Raw genomic sequence first — 6469 nt, 5'->3', positions numbered from 1 at the left:
CCCAAAGAATCTCCCAAGTTTCAAAACGATTGGACCAGGGGGTCCCATTCTATGAGCCCCAAAAGAAGGTGCCCCTATCCTTCATTATTTCCTATGGAAGGAAGACATTTAAAAAGGTGTGCGGTTCCTTTAAATGTGATGGCCAGAACTCCCTTGGAGTTCAATTATGCTTGTCACACCCTTGTTCCTGGCTCCACCCCCAAAGTCTCCTGGCTCCACCCCCAAAGTCCCCAGATATTTCTTGAATTGGACTTGGCAACCCTACTCACAGAGCTGTCCTTGAAAGGGCAGATTCTGGGAGAGCTCTGTCAGCTCCACCCACCTCACAGGGTGTCTGTTGTAGGGGGAGAAGAGATAGGAGATTGTAAGCCGCTCTGAGACTGATTCAGAGAGAAGGGCAGGGTATAAATCTGCCCCCACCTCACAGGGTGTCTGTTGTAGGGGAGAAGAGATAGGAGATTGTGAGCCACTCTGAGTCTCTGATTCAGAGAGAAGGGCGGGGTATAAATCTGCCCCCACTTCACAGGGTGTCTGTTGTAGGGGAGAAGATATAGGAGATTGTAAGCCGCTCTGAGTCTCTGATTCAGAGAGAAGGATGGGGTATAAATCTGCCCCCACTTCACAGGGTGTCTGTTGTGAGGGGAGAAGATACACAGAAGATTATAAGCCGCTCTGAGTCTGTGATTCAGAGAGAAGGGCGGGGTATAAATCTGCCCCCACTTCACAGGGTGTCTGTTGTGGGGGGAGAAGATATATAGAAGATTGTAAGCTGTTCTGAGTCTCTGATTCAGAGAGAAGGGCAGGGTATAAATCTGCCCCCATCTCACAGGGTGTCTGTTGTGGGCGGAGAAGAGATAGGAGATTGTGAGTGGCTCTGAGACTCTGATTCAGAGAGAAGGGCGGGGTATAAATCAACGGGGGCATATTCTTCTTCAGATATCAAAGAGCTGCTGCGCAGTAATCAATCCTAGGCAGACCTGCCACCTTCTCAGTCTACTGTGGTCTTCCTCACCGGTGAGTTGGGACTCAAAAGTGGATTGTGAAGTCTCTGAAAGGAAGCGGCAGGCCAGACTCCCTAATGGCCACCCCTGCCTTTTCCAATGCTCTCTTTTGTCACTTGGAAATCGAGATCTGACCCTGGAAACAGGCTCTTCCATTATGTAGGGTTTTTTCCCCTTCAGGTAAACAAGTAAAACATATCCTGATAGTTACTAGCGTGAGAATTTTAGGAGGGTTTAGAGGGAGTCGTGGAAAAGGAAAGCGCAGTCAGAGGCTGGAATGTAACATCCATGAGGAAAGTTGATGTATATCAGAATGTCACTTGCTTGGGGATTGATGTGAGATGTTTGTTGGATCCTCAAAAACATCTGGTTGGCCACTGTAGAAGAAGAAGACATTGGTTTTATATCCCGCCCTTCACTCTGAATCTCAGAGTCTCAGAGCGGCTCACAATCTCTTTTTATCTTCCTCCCCCACAACAGACACCCTGTGAGGTGGTTGGGGCAGAGAGAGCTCTCACAGCAGCTGCCTTTTCAAGGACAGCTCTGCAAGAGCTATGTTTGGTGTAGTGGTTGTGGACTCTTATCTGGGAGAACTGGGTTTGATTCCCCATTCCTCCACATGCCTGCTGGAATGGCCTTGGATCAGCCATAGCTATCGCAGGTGCTGTCCTTGAAAGGACAGCTGATGTGAGAGCCCTCTCAGCCCCACCCATCTCACAGGGTGTCTGATGTGGGGGGAGAAGATATAGGAGATTGTAAACCGCTCTCTCTGATTCAGAGAGAAGGGCGGGGTATAAACCTGCAGTCTTATGACTGACCCAAGGCCATTCCAGAAGCTGTAAGTGGAGGAGTGGGGAATCAAACCCCGTTCTTCCAGATAAGAGTCTGTGCACTTAACCACTGCGCCAAACTGTAGAAAACGGAATGCTGAAGTACTTGGGTGCCAGGGTTATAGTTTTCCCAGGGTGCCAAAAAACCTTGAGTCAGCTTTGGATGGGTCACCATACCAAGTATTTTTGTGAGCCACCATACTGAAAAGGTTGGGAAACCCTGGTCTATTGAAGTTAATGGACTTAGAAGAACACAGACTTGCCAGTCCCCGTGTCCTAGCAGGGGATCTCCTGGTTTTTCAGGCTCCTCCCCACTGCCAGACAGCTGGCCGGCGGGAAGGGGAAGTCCTGCCCCAATAGCCTAAATATGCCTTTCCACCTCAGAAGGCGTAGAAGAAGCTTGGAAGATGTGTAAGCCTTTAAATTTCACTCGAAGCAATGGATGGGGGCAAGGTGAGCCAGCAAAGGCACGTGGCTGTTTCCGATGAGTCTGTAAAGCTGTGAGAAAGGAAGGGAAGCCGGCCCAGTCCCTCCACTTCTTTTACATTCCTTTCAGAAGTTGTTTGCATAATAAAGGGTAAACTGGAACCTTTTGTTTTCCTGTGTTAATCTGCAGAAGTTGGTGGAAACGCAGCAGATGGTTACATTCAGCAGCTCGTGAGTAAATTGCCCCAGTGAGATCACAAAAGTGTGTGCAGGCAAACTGTGTTTATTTTGGCTGCTTTGTGAGTGTGTGTGTGTGTTCACTTTCATTTAGCGGAAGTGCAGCCAGCTGTTGGGGGGTGAGGAAATGAAGATGGTATTCAAGGGAACTGTGCTGCTGTATTTTTATTTTTATTTGTTTTAGGGAATGGGAAAGACTCCGGGATCCACCCTGAAGTCCCAGGTATTTTCTGAGTTGGACCTGGCAATCCTAGAACACCTTTCACTGAGTCGGACCTTCAATCCATCAAAGTCAGTATTGTCCATTCAGACTAGCATCAGCTCTCCAAGGTCTCAGGCAGAGGTCTTTCTCATCACCTCCTGCCTGGTCCTTTTAACTGGTCATGCGGGGGGTTAAACCTGGGACCTTCTGGGTACCAATTAGATGCTCTGCCAGTGACTCTTAGCCACAGCCCCTTCTTAATTCTGTTTGGGATCACACTGGCAACATACTGCCTATGGGTGAGCCAAAAAAGCAAATGTCCAATCTCACCTCAGTTGGTGTAGTGGTTAAGTGTGCGGACTCTTATCTGGGAGAACCGGGTTTGATTCCCCACTCCTCCACTTGCACCTGCTGGAATGGCCTTGGCTCAGCCATAGCTCTGGCAGAGCTGTCCTTGAAAGGGCAGCTTCTGGGAGAGCTCTCTCAGCCCCACCCACCTCACAGGGTGTCCGTTGCGGGGGAAGAAGATAAAGGAGACTGTAAGCCGTTCCGAGTCTCTGATTCTGTATAAATCTGCAGTCTTCGTCTAAACTTACAAGGCTGACCTAGAGAAGCACTCTACTTCTCTTACCCTTGATGCTTTTGCAATATATCCACAGGCACAGAAATTATTCTTGCCATTTCAGGATGCCGCTGGCTGTTCCATCCACAAATTATGCCTTTTATTATCTGGCCAGGGGGGAAATTCCAAAACTGAAACACGGAGCCATACGTTCTGAAAAGCACACTTGTATTAAAAATAAATCAGTCGCTTTTACATTCGAAAAAAGCATTATGAAAACAACCAAATCACACCCAGGAGTATCCAGTTCTCATCATCTGATGAGAGAACACAGCTACAGTTCCAAAAAGTCTTATTCTAGACAGAAACAGCCCATTCCATTGGTCTAAGGAAAAAAACAACAACATTTTGAAGAGTCATTTGGAGAATCAGCCGAGTTTACACACAGGGATATTTGCAAGCTGAAAATAATCTGGGGAGCACAACGGAATTCACAGCTCTGGAGTCTCAGAATGCTGACAGCCGATGCTTGCTTCTTGCAAAGATTTGACCAGGGTTCTTAAAATCTGAGGCAAAGAGTAATTCACACAAGAGGGGGTCAAGAAGGGGTCCACAGGTTCTTCTGCCCTTTCCTCCCAACTCAGAAAATGTGTAAAAGTTTGACAAGAAGACGGTTCTTCTGTCTTCAGATTTCTTCGCGTTTTTTGCCCTGTCAGAAACTTTCTAATTCAGTCTGAAATGTCACTTTAGGGCAACAGTGGGTGGCAATTCTGCAGCGTATGGAGTCCCAACTCCACCCCACCTCCCACAGTTCTGAAAAAATTCACCAGCCTCATCAAAACTCTTTTTGTTTCATTCAGAATGGCTCAGATGTTCTGCCTAAGCGGGACCTCCAGATTTGCCTTGAGAGCTGGAAACTAAAGTTATACATTTCAGTTCATTGGGTTGGATCCAACTTGCTTTTTTTGGGAGCAGAAAAAGTAACTACATAGTCATAGAATCATAGAGTTGGAAGGGACCTCCAGGGTCATCTAGTCCAACCCCCTGCACAATACAGGAAATTCACAAATACCTCCCCCTAAATTCACAGGATCCTCACGGCTGTCAGATGGCCATCTAGCCTCTGTTGAAAAACTTCCAAGGAAGGAGAGCCCACCAGCTCCTGAGGAAGCCTCTTCCATTGAGGAACTGCTCCAACAATCAGGAAGTTCTTCCTAATGTTGAGCCGGAAACTCTTCTGATTTAATTTCAACCCATTGGTTCTGGTCCTCCCTTCTGGGGCCACAGAAAACAATTCCACAACATCTTCTATATGACAACCCTTCAAGGACTTGAAGATGGTGATCATCCCCAGCTCCTTCAACCTTTCCTCATAGGACTTGGTCTCCAGACCCCTCACCATCTTTGTCGCCGTCCTCTGGACTCGTTCCAGCTTGTCTATATCCTTAAAATGTGGTGCCCAAAACTGAACATAATGCTGCCTTTGGCCATCCAAAGGGCTGTGCTGATTGTCCTAAGGCCTAGATGGGGATTGTAGTTTCCAAGGGAATCAGGCAAGACTAAATGAAATAGCTAGCTGCATCTAACCTTTTGCTTGACGAAAACGCAGTGACATTTGCAAAAACAAAAACAAAACCTGATAGAGCACAAGGTAGGCCATGGCGGCTCTATCAGGCCACTGTTTCAAAATTTCATCAAGTTCAGCACAATTAATGACCGGAAAAATCTGAGGGGAGGGGAAGCATCTTACCTCTCTCCTAATTATGCGGGGTGGGGAGGGGGAGACACACAAGTAGGACCAGAACCAATGGGCTGAAATAAAATCAAAAGTCTCCTGCTCAACATTAGGAAGAACTTCCTGACAGAGCAGTTCCTTAGTGGAACAGGCTTCCTCAGGAGGTGGTAAGCTCTCCTTCCTTGGAGGGTTTTCAACAGAGGCTAGATGGCCATCTGACAGCAATGAGGATCCTGTGAATTTAGGGGGAGGTATTTGTGAGTTTCCTGTATGGTGCAGGAGGTTGGACTAGATGACCCTGGAGGTCCCTTCCAATTCTATGGGTGTTTTCGCACTTACCTTACGCCGGAGCGACGTCCCTCTTCACCGCGCAGCGTCTGCGCGGATTTCGCACTAATTGCTCCGCAGAACCCGGAAGAGCCGCAAAGTCCCGCGGCTTTTGCGTCACAAATGTAAACCGCAAAAAACCAGTTTACATTTGCGACGCAAAAGCCGTGGGACTTTGCGGCTCTTCCGGGTTCTGCGGAGCAATTAGTGCGAAATCCGCGCAGACGCTGCGCGGTGAAGAGGGACGTCGCTCCGGCGTAAGGTAAGTGCGAAAACGCTCTATGATTCTATGAAGTGGCAACTGGCAACCATCTTGCGATAAAAACACGGTATATGTGCATAAGCGCCAAAAGTAAGGTGAGATGCTCTGGAGCTCGTTGTCTTTTAAATGGCCGTTTCAGCTGCCCAGGGGCCCCCTTTGGACTGAGGCCACCCAGGTAGGTCAATTGTTTCAACCCTGCATCATTTTGCAAATCAAAACTTAGCTCCTGAAGCTGCTACAGCAAAGGGGAACGATTAGCATGCACAATTAGGTCACAAAAGCATGCACTTTTCTTCTATAAAGTCTCAAGGGGCTGGGAGCACCAGTTTTTAATAGCCGTACCATGCCAGTAAGAATGGCTGCTCTCCTCTTCTTGTTCAAACCCTGTGCAAATCAGGACTGAGCAACATCATAATGTGCCTTTAAAAGACTGACCAAGCGCTGTCATCTCCACAGCATCCAGTTTGACCCTCGGTGGAGTATCTGATGGAAAGGGGGTCTGAAAAGGCAGCTCCACCTTTCTGACGATTCCCTCTCTTCCTTCCCACCTACCTTGTCCATTGAATAGTAGGTGCAGCTACGTAACGATCCCTGGATTAGGAGAGCGGGCAGCCAGCCAGCCACCAAGGCTTTGCCACACCCCCAGCAGCCTTCATTAACCGCTGGAGAAGCCCATGTCAGCCTTTCTCCACTTATGTGATTTTGGGGCGATGCGTGGCTTGCTGCCCTTTGGACTGGGGTGCGGCCCAGAGATCCAGCCAGCCCATGCAGGCCTCGCTTGCCTGGGGCTCTCCTTTCTTGCATCACATTGCTTTTGGCTGGGGGGCAGGGCAGCATATGCTAATGAGTTATGCTAATGAGCTCCACCACGTATTTTTCTACAAAAC

The sequence above is a fragment of the Heteronotia binoei genome, chromosome 15, assembly GCF_032191835.1.
Source record: "Heteronotia binoei isolate CCM8104 ecotype False Entrance Well chromosome 15, APGP_CSIRO_Hbin_v1, whole genome shotgun sequence".
Taxonomy (NCBI): domain Eukaryota; kingdom Metazoa; phylum Chordata; class Lepidosauria; order Squamata; family Gekkonidae; genus Heteronotia; species Heteronotia binoei.
This window is presented reverse-complemented; position numbering follows the sequence as displayed.